General features: G+C 37.8%; 1 long non-coding RNA gene across 1 annotated transcript in view; it reads right to left on the bottom strand.

Moving 5' to 3' along the window:
- The window catches only part of LOC110202753 (uncharacterized), a 65,407-nt gene that overhangs the window by 8,357 nt on the left and 33,467 nt on the right, over positions 1-23,583 (bottom strand). The window contains exons 2-3 of the long non-coding RNA XR_002322790.2: positions 10,394-10,532; positions 9,105-9,222 (exon numbers count right to left, since the gene is read on the bottom strand). This is a non-coding gene — a long non-coding RNA (uncharacterized LOC110202753). The remainder of the gene's footprint in view (positions 1-9,104; positions 9,223-10,393; positions 10,533-23,583) is intronic.

The following is a 23,583-nucleotide window of genomic DNA, read 5'->3' as shown; positions in this document are numbered from 1 at the left end:
AGCCTGTTCATTATTTCTTATAGCACAGTAGTATTCCATTACATTCATATACCACAACTTGTTCAGCCAATGCCCAATTGATGGGCATTCTCTCAATATCCAATTCTTTGCCACCACAAAAAGAGTTGATATAAATATTTTTGTACATGTGGGTCCTTTTCCCATTTGTGTGATCTCTCTGGGATACAGACCTAGAAGTGTTAGTAGTGGGTCAAAGGGTATGCACATTTTTATAGACCTTTGGGCATAGTTCCAAGTTGCTCTCCAAAATGGTTGGATCATTTCACAACTCCACCAACAATGCATTAGTGTTCCAATTTTCCCACATCTTCTCCAACATTTATCATTTTCCTGTTTTGTCATGTTGGCCAATCTGATATGTGTGATGTGGTACCTCAGAGTTGTTTTGATTTGATTTCTCTAATCAATAGTGATTTAGAGCATTTTTTCATATGACTACAGATGGCTTTAATTTCTTCATCTGAAAACTGCCTGTTCATTGACCATTTATCCATTGGGCAATGACTTATATTCTTATAAATTTGACTTAATTCTCTATGTATTTTAGAAATGAGGCCCTTACCAGAGAGACTGGTTGTAAAAATTCTTTCCCAATTTTCTACCTTCTTTCTAATTTTGGTTGCATTGGCTTTGTTTGTGCAAAAACTTTTCAATTTAATGTAATCAAAGTTATCCATTTTGCATTTTGTAATGTTCTCTATATCCTGTTTGGTCATGAATTCTTCTGTTCTCCATAAATCTGATAAGTAAACTATTCCTTTCTCTCCCAGTTTGAAAGGAATTGTTTTCTTCAGTGAGCTTTTGTACCTCTTTTTCCATTTGACCAATTCTGCTTTTTAAGGAGTTTTTTTCTTCAGTGAATTTTTTGCCTTTTCTACCATTAAGCCATTTTGTTTTGTAAGGTATAATTTTCTTCAGTATTTTTTGTGCCTTTTAAAAAAAAAACAAGCTGTTAATTCTCTTTTCATAATTTTATTGCATCATTCTCACTTCTTTTCCCAATTTTCTCTCTACCACTCATTTCTTTTTTTAACCTTTTCAGGAATTCTTGCTGGACTTGGGTGCAATTAGCATTTTTTGAGCCTTTTTTGTAACTTTTCACATTGTTGCCCTTTTTTAAGTTTATATTTTGGTCTTCTCTGCCACTGTAGTAAGTTTTTATGGTTAAATTCTTTTTTGCTGTTGTTGTTTGCTCATTTCTTTCCAGCCTATTTTTTTACTTTGAATTTCATTTTAAAGTTGGGCTCTCATCACCTGGGAATGATGAGGCATTTCCCAAGCTTCGGGCTTTCTGTGCTGCTGTTTTCAGAGCTAGTCCTGGGGGGTCTGTAAGTTTTAGGTGCTTCCAAGGTGATGTTATCATGGGAGAGGTATAATCATTGCCTTCCTGGTCTGCAATCTGGTCTTTACCCAGGCAGGGCCCCTGGTCCCCTGTAGACACAAGCACTAATGCTCTCTTTGCCTTGGAACTGTGACCAGGGCCCTTGCTCCTTTGTGTCTGACTACCAGCACTCCTTTCCACCCTGGAGCTGTGACCCAGGACTGTGTATAAGCAATAGAGTTGCCAGTCAGCACCGGCTGTATCCAGTGCCAGCAAAGGGTCCTCTGTAATCTCTTTCTGAGGACTTGTCTAACTCTCTCACTATCTCTGCGAGCTCTTATAGTTTCTGCTGCTGTTCCTGTTGAGGCTGCTGTTGCAGCCTAATGTGCAGCTCCAGACAGAGTTCCACCAGATTTCCACCCCGGTGTTACACACTTCTCCTGCTTACTTCTTAAATTTTCTTAGGCTGGAAAAATATCTCATCCCAACTTTTTGTTGGCTCTGGTGCTCCAAAATTGGATTTAAGGAATTATTTTAAAATTATTTGGAGGGGAATATTGGGAGAGTTCAGCTCGGAGGCTGTCCCAATCTGCCATCTTGGCCCTGCCCCTACCCCCCCCATATGAAGTATTTTACAGTCAAAATTTAATATGTGAGCATTCTAAAGTGGTCTTCTTTTGGGTAGTATCTAGTCCTTGAATCTTTGCTCCAGTAGCATTTATTTAATGCTTCAAAGGTCAATGCTTCCATCACACTTCTTAGAAAACTGTTTTAGATAGAATTCAGTACATCTCCCTAGCAAAATGGTAGTCCTCATCAGTATTCATTTCTTTTTTTTCTTTCCAAACAATTATTGAAACATTTATCTTTTTATCATAAATGAATCATTTATCATTGAGACAAGTGCCTTTAAGGTACCTGACAAATCTACCAGGCTTACTTGCTTTATTGAGTTGTCACATTCCTGTCCAAGCTTTGGAGGGAAATAAGACCAATTTTGTTCCTTAGCCACTGGGCCTTCACTTCCCAATTATCAGCTCTCCTTCATCCTCCTTATCCCTTGGGTGTCACAGTCCCTTCAAGGCAACTAGAATGAGCAAACACATAGGCTGCCATGAGCAGAGTGATGTTTTTCCAATATTTATTAAATCCCATAATCCCTTGGCTTTCCTGACCAATCTCTGGACAGCATCCACTCGCCCCAAAACTACATGACGGCAGGGGCCGCAGAGTATTTTTTTTTAATGTCAAAAGGAAAAAAAGGGAGGAAGGCTTGAATACATCTGATTTCTGTTTACTTTGACCTGTTAGTATTTAGATAGACCTTTTACCATGTTTTTAAGCATTCTTTTCTGGCCTCTGTATTTACATAGTTTCATTATTAGGAGGGAGCTGGTCACAGATGCCATTTCTTTGGCACTATGTTTAGCTCTGTTTCATTTTTTCCTGTCTTCTGGGAAGTTCATGAATACAAACAAGATGCTCACATATCTGTGCATCAAGGAGGCTCTGCCATTTCCTAAATCCTCTATCAAAAAGTTAATCAATCAGTCAGTCAACAAAAAATTATTAAAAGCTTCCTGTGTGTCAGAGACTGTGCTAAACTTTGGAAACATAGAAAAAGGAAAAAAAAAACCTCACAATTTTCACCCTCAAAGAGCTCACATTTGAACAGGAGAGACAACATGTAAATATCTATATAGATACAAGATATATCAAGAAAGACAGAAGGCAATTCCAGAGGAAGGCACCAGCAGTGTGTGGGACCAGGAGTAGCCTGAAGCTTGCTTGCATTAAATTCAGAAAAGTAGTCAGGCAAGCTAGGAAGTGGAGATTGGGAGGGATAAATTTCAAGCACTGGGGACAGACAGGCATTGGTGTGACATATGTGAAGAACAGGAGGAAGGCAAGTGTAGCTGAATCATTGAGTGTGTGAAGGAATACAAGAAGACTGCAAAAGTAGGAAGGGGCCAAATTATAAAGGGCTTTAAATGCCAAAGAAAGAATTTTGTAGTTGATCCTGAAAGCAATTGGGAGTCACTGAAATTTATTGAGTGAAAAATTAAAAAAAAGACCAACAATATTTCCATATCTAACATCAGTGAAATCAGGGATCCCTAAAGGTGCAAAACTATACTTTATTCAAATATAAAAACATTATCTTTGACAAGGTAAATAAAAATGATAAATAAATCTTTTGAAAAAGGAAATTTACTGAGTGGTGTGTGTGTGTGTGTGTGTGTGTGTGTGTGTGTGTGTGTGTGTGTGTGTAGAAGTGGGTGATCAGACCCGTGCTTTAGAAAAATCACTTTAACAGCTGAATAGAGGATGGACTGAAATGGGAGGGAGAGCCTTGGAGCAAAGAAGCCAATTAGAAAGCTATTGCAATAGTTCTGGTGAAAGATGGTGAAGGCTTGTACTAAGGTAGTGATTATGTGAATGGAGAGAAGGAATATATGAAAAGGCTGGTGATGTTGTGAAGGTAGAAATGATAAAATTTGACAATGAATTATATATGTTGGATGAGTCTGAGCAAAGAGATGAGGATGATGTCAAGATTGAGAGCCTGGGTGACTGGTTGGTTGGTATTGCTTTTGACAATAATAAGAAAGACAGGAAGACAAAGATTTTGGAGGTGGTGGTGGGGGAGATGATGAATTCCGCTTTAGATGTGTTCAGTTTGAGATGCTGAGGGAAAATCCAATTAGAGATGTCCAAAAGGCATTTGGAGATACGAAACTAGAGTTTAGAAGAGAGCTTAGAGGTACACATACATACCCAAAATCATCTGCATAGGGATGATCATTGAATCCATGAGAGTAGAAGCTGGCTGATTATTTGAGCTTGAACATTGTGAGCTGTTTTTTGCTAAGCCTATCATCAGGTGTCCACACTGAGTCCTGCACCAATATGGTGAGACCCTAGGAGCAGGGGCCATGAAGCTGTGTAAGGAGGGGAGATCCACTTCAGGTCAGAAATGGAGCAAGGCAAATCTCTCATGCCAAGCTTTAGCTGGCTTGGCTTGTGAGTGGCTGATGCACTTCTAGCCTGGTAGTAATAGGGAAACCCAATTGCAAAAAAATAAAAAATAAAAACACATACACACAAAAATATAGAGTAGAACAGAAGGGACAGAAAGAATTATAGACAAGTAGAAAAGCTTTGAACGTTACATGTTGAATTTGTTATATATCTAAAAGAAAAGGAAGCTAGCTGTACATAGTAGAGATATACAGTTTTATATATAATCTTCTATGACATTGGATAAATTAAATAATGATAGGCATAAATACACAGACATATAGATATAGATATGGAAATGTCTATTTTATTTATATTTCTTTCATTCAGAGCAAAAAAAAAAACCTGCCAAATTTAGTCAGGAGATTCTGTTTCAAATCTCTGCTGTATGCCTTACCTAGGTAACCTTGGGCAAATCACTTCCCCTTTCTCTAGCTCTGTAAAATGAAGCTGTAGGACTGGAAGACTTCTAGAATCTCTTCTAGCTCCAAATCTATGCTGTGTATTCTTACTTCTATTCTTAGGTGGTCTAGATGAAAAGATAGCAACCTATAGATTGTGAACCCCTGGAAAGCCCAGGAGTTTGTACAAGTGTATCATGAACCCATATTTAGAATCAAATGTTATAATTATGTTTTTTATTTAGTTCAAATAAATCATGCAGAATGATAGTATAAGGAGGAAACATACAGACTACAATTGAAGAAATAATATTACATTTTGGTCACATATGTATTATTGATTTTCAAATGTGTAAATAGATACTCTCACAATTAATAAAACTCAAATTCATTTAAACCCGTTACTGGATTCAGAGTGGCTTTTTGTCATCATTTTTCCTAATCAATAAATATATGACAACTCTATTGGGGGGGATACATTGAAATCTTAAAAATTTTTAAAGGATTCGCATACTTGAAAAGTATGATTCTAAATTTTATAGACTGAAGGTATAATATTGAAATTTAGTTTTAATTATGATGTCAGAATAATAGGGAAGGATATGTTTCTGAAAACTTTTATTTTAACTTGAATTTGTTTAACATCATTATCTCATAACAAGCTAGCAGACGAGTCATTACCTGGTGGTACATATGGTAGTGATGAGAAAGTGCAATTCACATTTTTATACTTAGTGGATGACTGGAGGAGAGAGTGAGGCTGATGGATCTGTGCTGCTCTGCCTCATTTAAACCCAAACCACAAGAAAGTCAAGGCATGATCCCCTTGAAGTCATTGATCCTCTTTGAACCACAGCATTATATTTGCATAAAGAAGTCCTGAACTTTCTCTCAGTAACTTGGAGCCTCCCTGACAACTCTATTTCTCATTCTACTTCCAGTCTAGAGGGCATGTTAAGAAGGTTGCAGTTAGAGAACCTGGTTCCTCATACAATGCCCACCAATGATCTTAATGCAATCCAGGCTGCCTGTTGCCCTCTTTCTCACTCCAGAAAAAAATGGGTGCTAACCAACAGCTCACACAAGAGTGGGAATCAAGAAGCACGAATACCAATTAATTCTCTGATAGCTCCTCTGTAAAAAAAAATGCAACTTATTTCATAATTTGTAACAGCCTCCAAAAGAAAACCACCGTAGGCCTTTCACAGACTCAATTCTTACCATAAAACTCTCATTATGCAGCGTTTGTGGCTTCTTTACCAAATGACGCTGATGGCCACTAGAGGCCCTCAGAGACCAGAATTCTGAATGAATACTTCATTCTGAACTGCTTGGTAGCATCCTTGGCCCAAGGACAAACATGGGAATGATTGATCACCCTGAAAATGTTGTCACCAGTCATGGTCACAATGGAAACATTAACCACTTTACAATGGGTTTACTCTTTGGACTTCATGTATGTATTGTTGTATCTTGACATATGCCATTGAAATTCCACATTAAGCCCTGAGGATAGGTGTTCACTTTCCCACCTTTGTGTGTGTGTGTGTATTTTTTTTTCTTTCCATTTTTGAGGCCTCTTCCAGGTCTAGCAATCTGTGGTTCTATTTCCTGTGGCACTGATAGCTCTTTCTGTCAGGCAGCCAAGGACTGGCAGTGTCTTCAGGAGTGGCCTTGGTGCCAGATACATAGCCCTAACCTGGGAAATCTCATGCTGCATTTTGATTCATTGTGTCAGCTAGGCCAATGAGATTGAGAGCTCTTTGTGAATTCTGTCAATGCAGAGCAAAAGAAAACAGCATAGCCCAGCTCCTTCCTACAATAAAAATAAAATACCAGACAGAGTAGAGATTAGGCAATCCAAGGAGAAACAATAGTGGGTCACTGTTTCTTCCAGTCCAAGACCATGTATTCATCCCGCAGGGAAATCACTAGTGGACTTGTACTACTGACACTCTGACCACAAAGAGCAATCTCAGACGAAACCCAGGTTCAAGGGACCAGGGCACAGACTCTGGACTGGGCTTATGCCTACAGCTCCAAGAGCAACTGGTGGCATTGTAGGTAAGAGTACTACACCTTGAGTCAGGAAGACCAGAGTTCAAATCCAGCCTTAGACATGTACTAGCTGGGTAATCTTGGGCAAATTACTTAATCTTTGTTTGCTTCAGTTCCTCAACTGTAAAATGGGCATAATAACAGCACCTACCTCACAGACAGGTTGTGGAGGACCAAATGAGATAATATTTGTAAAAAGTGCTTAGCACAATATTTGGCACATAGTAAGCACCATGTAAATGTTTATCCTTCTCTTTACCCCTCCCTCTGAACCTGAACAGTCTTCCAGCTAACTGTTAGGGGCTAGGGCCAAGAATTGTCCACTAAAGTGCCAACCAGGGGCAAACCTGCAGTTCTGTACCACCACCACCCCCGAACCACATTAGGGTCCAAAGTCTGCCAAGCCAGACCTAAAAGTCAGTAATCAAACCATGTCCTAGATCAGACTGCTCAAAGCCCTTTGAAAGTTTGCAGCTTCCTGACATGATCTACTTCCGAAATCTTTCAAGAACACAGTACTCAGTTCCAATAGGATGCAGTACCAGGACCTCAAATAATATAGACCAGGAAAGGTCCCAATACTTCCTCCAAAAATACACAGAAGATAGTCTCAACACAAAATCCAAATTTAGCTAGCAATAACAATAAAAGGATGTTATGGAGTCACAATCACAGAATAACTTCAAAACCTCTAGAAAGCCTCAAAGAATCTAGAGGCAAATTGACCATAAGATCAGTCAGAATTCTTGGAAGAAATGAAGCAAGATTTTAAAAAGTTTAAAATTATATTTATTTGCAAAAGACATGGCAAAAAATTCAAAGAGATAAGAAAAAAAAACATTGGCTACCTGAAAGCTATTATTTTTAAAAAAGAGCAGCTTATACTTTTTCGAGGAATCATAAATAAACCCTCCCTGGACCAATTAGAATCAGAGGATAAAATGAAAATAGAAAGAATGTACCAGCCACTTTCTACAAACAGCCAAAAAGAAAAAAAGAATTCATGTCTGGACTACACAAGATTTGGAATTTACATAATTTTTTCCCCATACACAAAACAAATGCAGCTACTTCAAGGGAAAAAGTTGACTTAGAAAAAAATGTCTTTGCAGCAAGTTTCCCTCATAACAGACTAATTCCAAAGATATATTGGGAACTGATTCAAATGTATAATCATGAGAGCCATTCCCTAACTGAGAAATTATCAAAGCATATTAATAGGTAATTTTCAAAGGCAGAAACCCAAACTATCAATAGTCATATAAAAATAATGCTCCAAAGCACTAATAGTTAGAGAAATGGAAATTAAAATAACTCTGAGGTTCTATTTCTCACCCATAAGATAGAAAAAGATGATCAAAAAGGAAAAATGGCAAATGTTGGAGGAACTATGGGAAAACATGTATATTAATGCACTGTTGGAAGAGATGTGAATGGGTCCAGACATTTTGGAAAGAGATTTAGAACTATGTCCCCAAAGTCATTAAACTAGGTATACCATTTAATCCAATAAAAGCACTAGTAGGCCTATCCTAAAGATATCAATGAAAGAAGAAGCACACCTATATGTATAGCAGCTCTTTTCGTAATGGCAAAAGACTTGATTCAAAGGGAGTGCCCATGAAGTAGGTAATGGCTGAACAAATTATGGTATATGAATATAATGGAATACTATTGTACTACATTATATGCGATGAAATGAACAATTTCAGGGAAACTTAGGAAGATCTGTATGGACTGATGCAGAGTGAATTATGCAGAACCAGGAGAATAATTTTTACAACATAGCTGGCTTGTGATTAGTGAGAATACTGAATTTCAGAAAGTGGTTACATGAATTTGCATTCGCACTATTCAGAGTTCTAATTACTTAAAATGTAGTAATTGGCTCCAGCCCAATGGAAATGAGCAATATAAATTCAAACAATTCTACCACCTCGTGGGAAGTAACTGCATTTGTTTTGTGTATGGGGAAAAAATTATGTAAATTCCAAATCTTGTGTAGTCCAGACATGAATTCTTTTTTTCTTTTTGGCTGTTTGTAGAAAGTGGCTGGTACATTCTTTCTATTTTCATTTTATCCTCTGATTCTAATTGGTCTAGGGAGGGTTTATTTATGATTCCTCGAAAAAGTATTTACACTAAATACTATTTGCACTAAATGGGAATTAGTTGCAACAACAACATTGTAAAGTCTAACAACTTTCAGAGATTTAAGAACTCTGATCAATGCGATGACCAAGCGCAGTTCCTTAGTATAAATGATGAAGCATGCCACTTACCTCTTGACAGGGAAGTGATGAACTCAGATGCAGAAAAAAGGCCTATGGCTTTTTTTAACATGGTCAGCATGGGAATTTCTGTTGTCCAACAATCCATATTTGTTACGAGAGTTTCCTTCTTTTTTGATAAGGGGAAGAAAAAAAAGGAAAAAATTAACGTTTGTTAACTGGGGGGAGAAAGTAAAATAAAAAAATCTGCAGAGTCTATCACTATCTTCCCACAGAGATGGTAATAGGATACCGATTTCATGATAGACCAGATGGACTATCCACTGGAGAAGTGTAGTATAATGGTTTAATGATTCCCAAGGGCAAGTCCAAGCTCTGAGATAATCTTCTTCCTAAAGGTCTCATGTTAATGAATTTCCCTGGTCTTTACCCCTAATCAATCAATTTAGTCAACAAACAGTTATTATCTATTGTGTGCCAGGTTCTAGAAATATAAAGACCAAATGAAATAGTCTGAACACTTAAGGGTTTTGCAATGTATCAGGACTGACAACATGGGGATGTTATATTTATACACACATAATACATATACATACATGCATATCTCTATATATGCAATACTCATTATATATACTATATACATATTATATATACTATATTTGACATATATTACATATACTATACATACAATATATACATATATTTCCTTGTATTTATTTTATATCTATTTTATGTGTATATTATACACACATATGTATGTATGTATCTACAGTTATCCTTTCCACACTGTAGGGGTTAAGGATGTGGTGCCTATACTATCTGGAAAATCAGAATAAAACTTTTTGGCCCTCCCTTTGTACCAGAGAAGAAGTCTGAATTTTTTCTTTTTCTTTTAAAGAGCATTTATAGTACCTTATTATAAAATTTGGGTTGATATTATGCAGCACTATACATATATTTTATGCATTTCCGAGTTTCTAAACTTTTTCTGTATCATCTGCTGGCCTTTACATATTGTCTGCGGCATCTGTAAAACTTCCAAAAAATCCGCATTTAATTTCTTCTGCTGATCTGCGCTATATCAAAACTATGATGAAGAAAGTCACAATGTGGAAGGGATAACTGTATGTGTGTGTGTGTGTGTGTGTGTGTGTGTAAAATACAAATACATATACACATACACATTATTTATATCCAAATGTGTCTTTTTTCAAGGGAAAACTCAGTTTTGAATAAGGGGAGGTTGTCCAGAAAGCTCCCACTCAAATCCAATCATATGATTAAATTTGAGGACCGCTTTCTTTTTAGTTTTCGCTACGCAATGGGGTTAAGTGACTTACCCAGGGTCACACAGTTAGTAAGTGTTATGTGTCTGAGGCCAGATTTAAACTCAGGTCCTCCTGAATCCAGGGCCAGTGCTCTATCCACTGCACCACCAGCTGCCCTTGACGTCCACTTTCTTAAGACTTATTGTTCTGTCTGGGAGAAATATAGATTTTTCTACATCAGATATCAAACACAAGGTGTTCTGACAGCCCTATGTGTCAGCAATACTCCCAGTATAGAAGAATCAGATTAAGATATAATTGGGAAATATTTAACAAAATAAATAGAAATAAAATATAACACACATTGTGTTAATTTATGGTTTTCTAAGTCAGTATGCTGCCAGCAGCCCCCATTTCTATTTGAGTTGGACACTACTGTCCTACATCACCACTTGAATAGCTAAAAGGCAACTAGGTTTTAGTTGTAATTTTTAAATGCTCTTTGATTACTAAACAGGCAAGCTCCTCAAAGTACTCTTAGAAACTAAAACTTATGCAAACTTTTTAATTTTCTAGAAGACACGAACACCGTCACAGAACATATGCATATTATAGTATATGAGTATAACTGAATATTATTTTACTGTAAGAAATTGTTAAATTGGTGGCATCAAAGGAAACTGGAAAGACCTATATGTGCTTAAGTACAGTAAAATGAGTAGAGGTAGGAGAACACCACCTATGGTGACAACAAATTATAAAGAAAAAATTTTTTGCAAAGAATTTAAAACTCTGATCAATGCAAGGACCATGCTATCAAACATGATGCCAGAAGACTGAAGATAAAGCATGCTACCCACCTCCTGCCAGAGAAGTGGTGGGCTTAAAATGTAGAATGATAAATACATTTTTCTATATGGCCACTGTGGGTACTTGCTTGGTTGAACTGTGCATATTTAGTATGAAGATTTTATTTATACTTTTACTATTGTTCAGTTGAGCAGTAGGAAAGTGGGAGGGAATAAAAACAACACCAACAACTATGAATTGTAGCTAAGTAGTACAATGGTTAAAGTCCTGGACCTAGAGTCAGAAAGACCTGAGTTCAAGTTTCACTTGACTCTTACTAGCTATGTGATCCTGGCCTAGTCACTTAATCTCTGTTTGCCTCAGTTTCCTCATCTCTAAAATAGAGATAATAATAGAACCTACTTTCCAAGCTGGTTTGAGGATAAGATGAGATAATATTTGTAAAGCATTTTGCAAACCTTAAAGTAAATGCTAGTTATTATTAATAATAAATAAACTGATAAACAAATCACAAAAACCCAGCACAGGAAAAGAGGAGGCTGGAATGTAGGCCAAACACTTTCATTCAGGGACATTCCATTATTTAGAATTTACATGAACTGATCTCCCACATTAGTACACACATTAGCAATTATCTCAGGAAGCAATAATATTGCAGATAATTGCATTCTTACCATTAATCATGAATGTTGACACTGTGGCTAAAGTCGGGGTGTGTATATACACAAATAAAATATATTAAAATTAATAACTATGTAAATGTATATTGTTTATTGACTCCCAATCTCCATTTCTTTGAGATTGGTTCAGCAACTCCTTACTCTTGACTTATAGAGCAGGATATATGAACTTTAACTTAGATTATTATCCCAAGCTATTGATGGCCTGGCCTCTCACAGAGGGCTTTTGACTGCAACTTTATGATAATTTTGTTTCACAGTAATAAAATTCACAGATGAGGATAGTCCACTGATAGCCGCATTTAAATAAGGAATTCTTAATTCATATCATCATAGTTTATTATCTTCTAATAGCCACTGTCAAGGTGATTTCATTGATCCCAGGGACAATAATTTAAAGAAAAATGTTTTCAAATTTTATTGATCTTTTTTATTTTTATGTAACAATCATCTATGTATGTGCCCTCTCTGCCCACTTTGCCCATCACTCAGTAAGCAACAAATAAAAACAGTGAATCAAAACAAACAAAAACCATGATGACCAACAGTGTTTGATGCTGTATGCAAAACTTCACATCAAAGTCCTCCACTTTTCAAAAAAGTAAATAAAGGGATGTGTATCCCATCACAGACCAATCAGAAAGCATTTATTAAAAGCTTACTATGTGCTCAGCACTGTGCTAAGAGCCACAGATAAAAAGAAAAACTCACATACAACTTACTGCAAGAAAACTTTCCTGATTCACAGAATCACAGAATTCAGGAGTTGGAAGGGAACTCAAAGATGAGTTCCAAGAAAAGATGACAGGGAATGACACTTGACTTTTTCCCCTTAAAGATGTTTAAAGCCATTTTTCTTGTTAATGCATAGTTTCATCATACATACACACACACACACACACACACACACACACACACATCTTTTGAGCTTCACAATCACCGAGGGACCTATCAGATTGGCTAATGTGACAAAAAAAGAAAATGATAAATTTTAGAGGGGATGTGGAAAGACTGAGACACTAATGCACTGTTGGTGGAGTTGTGAACTGATCCAGCCATTCTGGAGAGGAATTTGGAATTATACTCAAAGGGCTATAAAGTTGTGCATACCCTTTGATCCAGCAATACCACTGCTATGTCTGTATCCCAAAGAAATAAAAAAGGTGGGAAAAGGGCCTATTTGTACAAAAATATTTGTAGCAGTTCTTTTTGTGGTGGCTAAGAATTGGAAATCAAGGGGATGCCCATCAACTGGGGGATGGCTGAACAAGCTGTGGTATGTGATTGTATTGGAATATTATTGTGCTATAAGAAATGACAAGCAGGATGATTTCAGAAAAAAAAACCTAGAAAGACTTACATGAACTGATGTATAGTGAAGTGAACCAAGAGAATGTTGTTCACAGTAACAGCAATATTATTTGATGAAAAACTGTGAATGACTTAACTAGTCTTAGCACATATATATATGTATATAGTATATACATATACACACACATATATACACACATATGAGTGTATACACATACATACGTATGTGTGTGTATATATGTATGTATGTAGTACTTATTTATGTACATGTTGTTTCCTTTAAGTGGAATGTAAACTCCTTGAGAAAAGAGACTTTCATTTTTGTCTTTGAATCTCTAGGTATAAATCCTGGCTCAGATGCCTGCTAGCTGACTGGAAACCTCCTTCCAAGCTGACTATTCTTTGGGTATGGCCATTCAACCATTTAGGAATCCATATAATTGTTATCATTTCTCAATAGTGTTCATAAGAACGGTGCAGCAGGAAGAAGCCACTGAGAGTGGTATTGCACAACCATATTTTGGAACAAGGATCTGCCATACATACTATCTAGAGGATTGATTCTCTGAGATAAGTGCCATGCTCTCTTCAACTCTTAGAGGGCTGGCTGTCTATCCTTTTAGCTCTACTCTTGGATGGAACTGTTCATTAGAGGCAGCTTGGTAATGCTGCAGGTAGAGTTCTGAAGTTGGAGTGTGGAAGACTTCAGTCCAAAACTTGCCTATGACACTTACTAAATGTGTGGCCCTGGGCAAGTCACTTAATATCTCTGTACCTCAGTTTTTCATCTATAAAATGAAGAGGTTAAGCTCAAGTCCCTTGAAGGTCTAAATATATGATTCTGTGGCTTCATTGATCTGGAGTTGGTATATGTAAATTATCCCACAAAATTTCATAGTTCATTATTGCTCCATTCTGTTCCAAGAAAACACTAATTATTTAAGCATCCATTTATAATTAAAACAAACATTTAATCCACAGCCAGAGAAAGAAATATGGAGTCTGAATGCAGATGGAAGCATGCTATTTGCTCTCCTTTTCCTTTGTTGTTTTGTTTTATTGCTTCATTTTAGTTGTTCCTCCCATTAGAGCTAATTGTTCTTCACATCATGATTAATGGGAAAATATGCTTAACGTGAATGTATATGTAGAGCCTATGTCAGATTGTATGCTGTCTCAGGGCGGGGGAGAAAATTTAAAACTCAAAATCTTATGGAAGTGAGTGTTGGAAACTAAAAATAAATAAAATTTTAAAAACCCAAATGTTTAATCAAAATACTAAAAGTATGGTAAAAAAAAAAACCAGAAGAATTAACTTTCAGTCACCCAACTGCAAGTTTTAATCTCTAAAATCTCAAACTACTTCATTCCATACCAGTTCTTCCGAGGAATGGTGGTAGCCAGAACTTGGAAGACCGATTTGCCTCTACTGTAGAATTTGAAACATCAGCCAAATTTGAGAATCACTTCGTCTTATCTCAGGGGCTCTCAATACCTTGGTGCTCTGAGACACTCCTCCCACTTTTTCCGATGCCTCAGCTGCTTATAGTTGACATCATCCTTGCTTAGATGAGACCTGCTCATATGGCCAGGATCCCAGACTCTCACAACTTCGGTCTCAAATCAAGTCAACAAGCATTTATTATGTGCCAGACACCATACTAAGCAATGGGAACAAAATTACAAGTAAGGAGCTTACATCGTAATCAAGAGAGAAAGCATAAAATGAAACACAAAAGAGTGGGAGGATAGCAGGTGGTGGGAGGTAGATGAAAGTACCTGGCAGAGGGGAATTGTGATCTGAGCAAAGAATCAGGAGTTCAGCCTGGAGAGGAACAAAGTCTCCCTTAAAACGCCCATGGAGTTTACGTAAGTCTCCAGACACCAGCCAGACACAAATCTAGCGTCCACAGTGGCAGAAGGAACTGCCACGGTTTGGTTGCCCCTGTATCCCTCCTCTTTCACTTTCCCCATCTCCCCTGCTATGCTCTGACTTCACACATGTAGGCGTGTGCTGTGTAAGCCTCGCTGCCCCCCAGGTGAGGGAGTACACTGTGCAGTGTGGTTCTGAGTCACAGCCGCCTTGTTATAATAACAAGAAAACGCATCAGATGTGTGCTAAAGTCTAGGGACACTACATCTAAAGGATTCCCCTGATCTTTCAGTTCATTGGCTATGTCAAAAAACAAAAGGAGCCATATTAATCAAACTACCAAAAATGATTTTATGAGCTAGAAAAAATAATAACAAAATTCATCTGGAAGAACAAAAGGTCCAGAATATCAAGGGAACTAATGAAAAGAAATGCAATGGAAGGTGGCCTAGCTGTAACAGATCTTAAATTGTATTATAAAGCAGCAACCATCAAAACTACTTGGTACTGGCTAAGAAATATAGAGGTGGATCAGTGGAATATGTTAGGCACAGAAGATGCAGTAGTCAATGACTATAGTAATTTACTGTTTGATAAACCCGAAGACCTGAGCTTCTGGAATAAGAACTCACTATTTAACAAAAACTGCTGGGAAAACTGGGAAGTAGTATGGCAGAAACTAGGCATAGACCAACATCTTACACTGTATACCAAAATAAAGTCAAAATGGGTACACAATTTAGATATAAAGGCTGATACCATAAGCAAACTGGGAGAGCAAGGAATAGTTTACCTGTCAGATTTATGGAGAATGGAAGAATTTAGAAGCAAACAATAGATAGAGAACATTATGAGATACGAAATGGATAATCGATTACAGTAAATTGAAAAGCTTTTGAACAAACAAAGCCAATGTAACCAAGATTAGGAGGGAAGCAGAAAACTGGGAAAGAATTTTTACAACCAGAGTCTCTTATAAAGGCCTCATTTTAAAAATATATAGAGAACTGAGTCAAATTTATAAGAATAGAAGTCATTGTCCAACTGATAAATATCAAAGGATATGAACAGGAAATTTTCAGATGAAAAAATTAAAGTTATCTATAGTCATGTGAAAAAATGCTCTAAATCACTATTGATTAGAGAAATGCAAATCAAAACAACTCTGAGGTACCACATCACACCTATCAGATTGGCTAACATGACAAAACAGGAAAATGATAAGTGCTGTAGAAGACAGGGGAACATTGGAACCCCAATGCATTGTGGGTGGAGTTGTGAATTGATCTAACCATTTAAGAGAGCAATTTGGAACTATGCCCAAAGGGCTATAAAAATATCCATACCCTTTGACCCAGTAATAGCACTTCTAGGGCTGTATCCCAGAGAGATCACACAAATGAGAAAAGGACCCACATGTACAAAAATATTTATAGCAGCTCTTTTTGTGGTGGCAAAGACTTTGGAATTGAGGAGATGCCTATCAATTGGGAAATGGCTGAACAAGTTGTGGTATATGAATGTAATGGAATACTATTGTGCTTTAAGAAATTATGAGCAGGTGGGGCAGCTAGGTGGAGCAGTGGATAGAGCACCAGACTTGGAGTTAGGAGGACCTGAGTTCAAATCCGACCTCAGACAGGTAACACTTACTAGCTGTGTGACCTTGGGCAAGTCACTTAACCCCACTGCCTAGCCAAAAAAAAAAAGAAATTATGAGCAGGCGAACTTCAGAAAAACTGGCAAGACTTATATGAACTGATGCTGAGTGAAGTGAGCAGTCACATTATGTGATGACTAACTTTGATAGACTTATCTCTTCTTAGTAATGCAAGGATCTAAGACAACTCCAAATGACTCATGATGGAAAATGCTATGCATATCCAGAAAAAGAACTACGGAGTCTGAATGCAGATTGAAGCATATTATTTGCTCTCTCTCTCTCTCTCTCTCTCTCTCTCTCTCTCTCTCTCTCTCTCTCTCTTCCCTCTTTTTGTTTCTTCTTTCTTGTGTTTTTTTTCCCCATTGGTTCTAATTCTTTACAACATAACTAATGTGAAAATATGTTCAATATAAATGTATATATTGAGTCTATATAAATTTACATGCTGTCTTGGTGTGGGGGGAGGGGAGAGATGGGGAGAAATTTTGGAACTCAAAATCTTATGGAAGTGAATGTTGAAAACTAAAAATACATTAATTTAAAAAAAAAATAAAGGAAGGTTGTCTGCCATGACCTATTCTTGATGAAGCCATATTAGCCCTTTTTAAAATTGCCGCTTCCTTTTGTTAGAAATTCATTATCTCTTAAATAATAGATTCTAGAATTTTCTCAGGAATCAAAATCTAGCACACTGGCTAGAGTTTGCAGGTTCCATTCTCTTTTCCCTTCTCTTCCCTTGCCTTCCCTTGCCTTCCCTTGCCTTCCCTTGCCTTCCCTTGCCTTCCCTTGCCTTCCCTTGCCTTCCCTTGCCTTCCCTTGCCTTCCCTTCCCTTCCCTTCCCTTCCCTTCCCTTCCCTTCCTTCCCTTCCCTTGCCTTCCCTTGCCTTCCCTTGCCTTCCCTTCCCTTCCCTTGCCTTCCCTTGCCTTCCCTTGCCTTCCCTTGCCTTCCCTTGCCTTCCCTTGCCTTCCCTTGCCTTCCCTTCCCTTCCCTTGCCTTCCCTTCCCTTCCCTTCCCTTCCCTTCCCTTCCCTTCCCTTCCCTTCCCTTCCCTTCCCTTCCCTTCCCTTCCTTCCCTTCCCTTCCCTTCCCTTCCCTTCCCTTCCCTTCCCTTCCCTTCCCTTCCCTTCCCTTCCCTTCCCTTCCCTTCCCTTCCCTTCCCTTCCCTTCCCTTCCCTTCCCTTCCCTTCCCTTCCCTTCCTTCCCTTCCTTCCCTTCCCTTCCCTTCCCTTCCCTTCCCTTCCCTTCCCTTCCCTTCCCTTCCCTTCCCTTCCCTTCTCTATTCTATTCTATTCTATTCTATTCTATTCTATTCTATTCTATTCTATTCTATTCTATTCTATTCTATTCTATTCTATTCTATTCTATTCTATTCTATTCTATTCTATTCTATTCTCTCTCTGTCTCTGGAAAACATTTATTTTGCTCCAGGGTTAGCTTTCCTGAGGACTCATGAGTGAGAACAGGCATTTTAGGTGCTATATACAAATGAAAAAGTAAAGTTCAGAAATATTGTCTTATACAAAGTCACACAGCAAAATGGCAAGAAGAAGGATTCAAGCTCCTATCTTCTGAATCTAGATTCAGTGTCATTTCTACTCCATGAAGTTGTCTTTGAAAAAGGGAAAAGACCTTTGAACCAAGGATGTGCTGGAGGCAATTTGAAAAGAGCTGATTGTTAAATTTCCAGTGTGAGCATTATACCTTGAAAATCAGCAAATGTTACAAATAGGGATTCGATTTATGGTTTTGTTGATTGTCTAGTCTTAGGAAATGATGGAGAAATTTTTAATTATGCAGATTAAGCAGGAGGAAGAGTTTATTCTCCTTACTTGTTTCCCCTGCAAAGGATACAGTTCTTATACATTTGCAAGTAAATGACTGGTTGGAACCGTGTTTCTCATCTGCTCAGGGTTACAGCTGAATAAAAGCAAGGGACTATAAGAATGCAGTAGTAGTAAGGTTGACTTATAACTGCTGAAGGGTATTCTGTGGTCAATTATAGTAGACACTTAACATGGCACTTGGTTGATGAATGAATAAATTAATCTAAGATCCTCAGATTTAGAGCTCAAAGAGACCTCAATTAGTACAATACCCTAGTTTTATAGATAAGAAAACCAAGACCTAGAGATGGAAGTGAATGAATACACATAGACAGCACCAACCAATCAATTAATAAGCATTTATTAAGTATCTTCTAGGTGCCAGGCATTGTTCTAGGTGCTGAGGATACAAAAACAAAAATGAAAAGTCCAGATTTTCCAGGGCTTGCTGAATTCTATTTAGTCTCTGTCTCTCTTTCTCATCATATACATGCACAGGTATATAACATATATCAATATACATATTCACACACATATACATTCACTGATACACATACACATACTCACAAAATTCAAAATCGATTGTTTCTATACTATCAAAGGAATGAAATGCTAATGATAGAATTTTAGACACATGTAACAAACAAATTGTGGGAAATGGGGGTATGAGGAAAATATTTATTGGACCGCATGAATCTTCCAACTTGCAAGGCTAGTCCTTCCAGTAAATTTAAACCTCTTGTCAATTAATCAACCAATCGATACATATTAAACAACTGGTATGTGCACTGCATTCTATTAGGTACCATGGAGCAACATAGGAGAAAAAGGGATACTTCAGGTTGCTAAAAATAAACTTCAACAATTTTGGAGGTTTGGCTTGAATTAATGCTCTACTTATTGTTCATGCAGATAGAAGTCTTTCTGTAACCCGACAACCTCATATTATTATTGATATCATTGCTGACAATATTGTGATACTAATTCTAAGACCCTGCTGGTCAGAAATTACCCAACACTTAGCATCAAAATTTTAGTATAAAAACTGATAAGAATGAAAATACTACACTGGAAGCAAGCTTAGGGATTACTTATTCCTGTGTTCTGTTTGTTCCTTGACCCATGATTTCATGATTGTGGAGCTTTACTGATAAAGATAGCCCCTGCTGTTTTACATCCTGGTCTAAGTGATTTGCCGGTAAAATCAGTATGTGTTAGAGTCAAGACTTGGAAGTAGGTCTTCCTGACTATATGGCCTGCTCCTGCCCATCCACTGTGCTATGCTGCTTTGGAAGTGAAATGAAAAGTCACTGGGGAGGTAAATTTTATCTTATAGGAATCACTGAGTCTTTGTGGGATGGCACTTTTTGCTGTTCAGTCGTTTCAGTCATGTCTGACAATTCCTGACCCCATTCGGGGTTTTCTTGGCAAAGATACTGGAGTGGTTTGCCATTTCCTTCCCCAGCTCATTTGACACATGAAGAAACTGAGGCAAACAGCTTTAAGTGACTTGTCCAGGGTCACACAGCTAGTAAGTGTCTGAAGCCATTTTTTAACTCAGAAAGAGGAATCTTCCTGACCCTAGGCCCAGCATTCTAACCCCTATACCACTCAGCTACCCATTTGCCAGTATTAATGCTTTATAATTTTTTGAATGGATTTCAAGAGATTAAGACAACTTGAAGAATAAAGATACTCATTTTATGGAAAGCAAAGTGGTGCAGTGGACAGAGTATAAGATCCGGAGTCAGGAAAATTTGAGTTCAAATCTGGCTCAGAAACGTAGTTGCTGTGTGACCCTGGACAAATCAATTAATCTCTGCCTGTCTCTCAGTTTCCTTTTCTGCAAAATGGGGACAATAGTAACACTTCTCAGGATTGTTGTGAAGAAAAAAATGAGAAAATATTTGTAAGGCACATTGCAAATTTTAAAGCAGGACATAAATGCTACCTATCATAATCATTATCATCATCATCAATTAACCAGCTCTTGAAACAGATACTAAAACCTGCCAGAGAAATAGCTCCCTAGTGCCAGAAAAAAAATATATCAAATATAAATGAGATTAGGCATCAGATAATACACTAAAACCAGCAATGACAATTTTTTTTCTCTTTGGAGGGACGCAATAAGAAAAAGTTCCTGAAGTTTATTGAGGGAAAGAGACACATTAGTCTGGTAGAAGTTATTCTGTCAATATTCAGAGCACAAGTAAATAATAGGAAACCCACCCCCCAAAATAGAATTTTGTTTTCATTTCCACTTGCCCTCTACCAGGAACAACCTAACAAAGTCCTGTGACCTGAATGACATTGCTTTCACAGGAGTATATGTGACCTTAAAGCTAACAGTAGAATGTTTAAAAAAGGACATTTTCTGCAAGGTAACTGTGCAAAGCAGAGAAGTACTCAATTCATAATTCACTTGAATTTCCAAATGTAGCTTTTGTTCTCCAACTAGGCCAATCCAATGATCTCTGAGCCAAAGCCCGTGAAAAAGGAACACAAAACGGCTTTGGGTCAGTTTCCCAAACAAATTTGACCCCAGAATGCTTTTTTCCTGAAATCTGTGGACCCTATAAACACTAGTGGGAGGGGGAGGAGTCAGATTTAGCTAATGAAGTACCCTAAAGGTAAATGGGTCTTCCAGAGATGCTACTTTGCATTAATTTGCATCTACTCACTTTATATTTCTCCTGTATTCAAGTGTATAAAGTCCTTGGTTTTCCAGTTAGAATGTAAGCTTACTGTTTCATTCTTTGTACATGCACCCACGGTGCCTTACACATAGTAGGCATTTAATGCTTATTGATTGATTGACGTTGCTACACATAAGACTTCAATTCAACTCATTAAGTATTAAGCTCCTATGACGTGCCAGGCACTGTGACAGGTGCTGGAGAAACAAAGACAAATATTAAAAAAAAAACCATTGTGTCCTGGAGTAGTTTATATTTTACTACAATATATAAACATATTAGTAAATACAAGATAATAGAAGGAGGGAAAGAGTAATAACAATGAGGGAGATCTGGAAAGGCTTGCCTGCACAGAACCTGGAGCAGGAGCTGAGCCTTGCAGGAAGCTAAGGATTCTAAGAGGCATAGGTGAGGAAGGAGTGCATTTCAGGCCTGGGGTACAGCGTGTAGGGAAAAAAACAAAACAAAATAGAGTGGGGATATGGAATGAAATGTTCAGGGAGCAACAAGTCTAGCTGGTCAATTTAGCTAGAACAGAGAGCACGTGAAGAACAGAAAGTGAAAAGTGTTTTAATGCATATGTACTTTTATATTTAATTTTTTTCTAAATAAATTTTATTGATGTCTTCTCTTTTTTTAATCATCATATTTCTCCCCAGTATTCCTCCCCACCCTCCCACTGCTCCACACAGCCATCCCATATGACACAGTATTTTTTTAAAATACTGATCAATACATTGAAAAATCAGAAAACAAGCAATGTGTAAAACCTGTGAACCACTCACCTCCAGAAAGGGATGGGTTGGGAATGTCTTCTTAGAGCTCTTTGAGTCATGCTTATTACATTGACTTTTGATTTTTTTTGGTGGTTGGTTATTCTTTGAGGGATTGCATCTTACTCATCTTTCTATCTCCCCCCCACACCTCTGCCATGCCTGGTCCAATACCTTACAGCAATAAAAAAACAACATCTGGCATTTGAGCCTGACGGCAGCCATCTGTGGTACGTTACAGGTATTATTACTCTCATTTTATGGGACACTCCAGCTCTATATTTAATTTTTTGGGGAGAAATATAGCTAGCCTCAAAATCTTCTCACACAACTCAATGTATTCCTTGGAACATGAGTGTTCTTTGGAAGGTGTTTCAGGAAATGCTGGCAGAGGAAGTTTTACATGATGTACAAATTGGTAAAGGTAAATGGAAGTGCCCTCAGTCCTTCCTTCCCAGCGTACATGCTAATGAAGTTGAATGGTGATCTATATAGACATTACTCAGGGCAGGAACATCTTTAGAGGACATATTCCATGAGGATGACATGAGGAAGCTGAAAGGGGTAGCTAACGCATTAGATGAGAAAATCAGTTTAGGACAATGGGTCCAATATAATAAAATGAAATTTAATGGCATAAAATGTAAAGTCTGACACTTAGAGCAAAAATAAATAAACAAACCTGTATAGAATGGGAGAAGGTGTGACTGACTAATTGGTACTTCTTATGAAAAATACCTATAGTAGACTACAAATCCCACTGTGAGCTAACAGCATGGTGTAGCAACCGAAAAAGAGCTAATGTGATTTTCAGCTGCATGAGTATAAGTTGAGTGTGCAGGAAGGAGCAGGCTTCACTGGCAACTGATACATTGTAATCCACAAAGCATTTATTAAGTACTTAACTAAGGCTGGGTTCTGCCATCCCTCCCAATGTACCCCCCCATACACACTTACACACATACACATAAACCCCAAATATCTTTCCTTCCCAATACTTGACTCCTCATCCCCTGCTCAAAGCAGCAGAATTTATTTTTTTCTTCCTTCCCCAGTCACAGGAGGATCCAGTTCCCCTGATTCTGCTCTGCTGCATGTGACTAGATAAAATAATGAAAGAAAACATTTTCTCTACCAATTTATGGCACATAACCTCAGCTGGGTCCACAAGGCTGCTGCTAGACAATTCTTTCACTCTACCATTATTGATTTCCTCTCCCCTTCCCGACAAGGACTATTACAAGCCTTTTCTCTTCCCTCCACACCTTTCACAGCAAGCAAAGGATCTAGCATCCCTTTGTACCATGTTGCAGCCGGCTCCCACTCACTGTGTACCTTTCCATTGCCCTCAGTAGGGCGCTCGTCTCGGTTCTTTGGAGGCATTGATGAGTGTTCTATGTCTCACTGCCATAGAGCAACACAGGTAAAATGTTATTATTGACAATGTAGGTGTTGGCTTTCATTGGAAACTCTGAGTCAGTAAAAGGGCTTTATAATTTCCCAAAAGCAATACGGTCTACTTTCAATGTTTGTAGCTGAGCTAAATACTTCCCCTGGGAAAGTGAATTGTCCTTGAAAAATTTTTGCTTTGACCTGGAAGCTCTGGATCTTGACAGTTCCATTTCTGAAT

Source organism: Phascolarctos cinereus, unplaced genomic scaffold, assembly GCF_003287225.1.
Source record: "Phascolarctos cinereus isolate Bilbo 61053 unplaced genomic scaffold, phaCin_HiC Scaffold_4;HRSCAF=312, whole genome shotgun sequence".
Lineage (NCBI taxonomy): Eukaryota > Metazoa > Chordata > Mammalia > Diprotodontia > Phascolarctidae > Phascolarctos > Phascolarctos cinereus.
The sequence above is the reverse complement of the archived record's forward strand: the minus strand, read 5'-3'. Positions and strand labels throughout refer to the sequence as shown.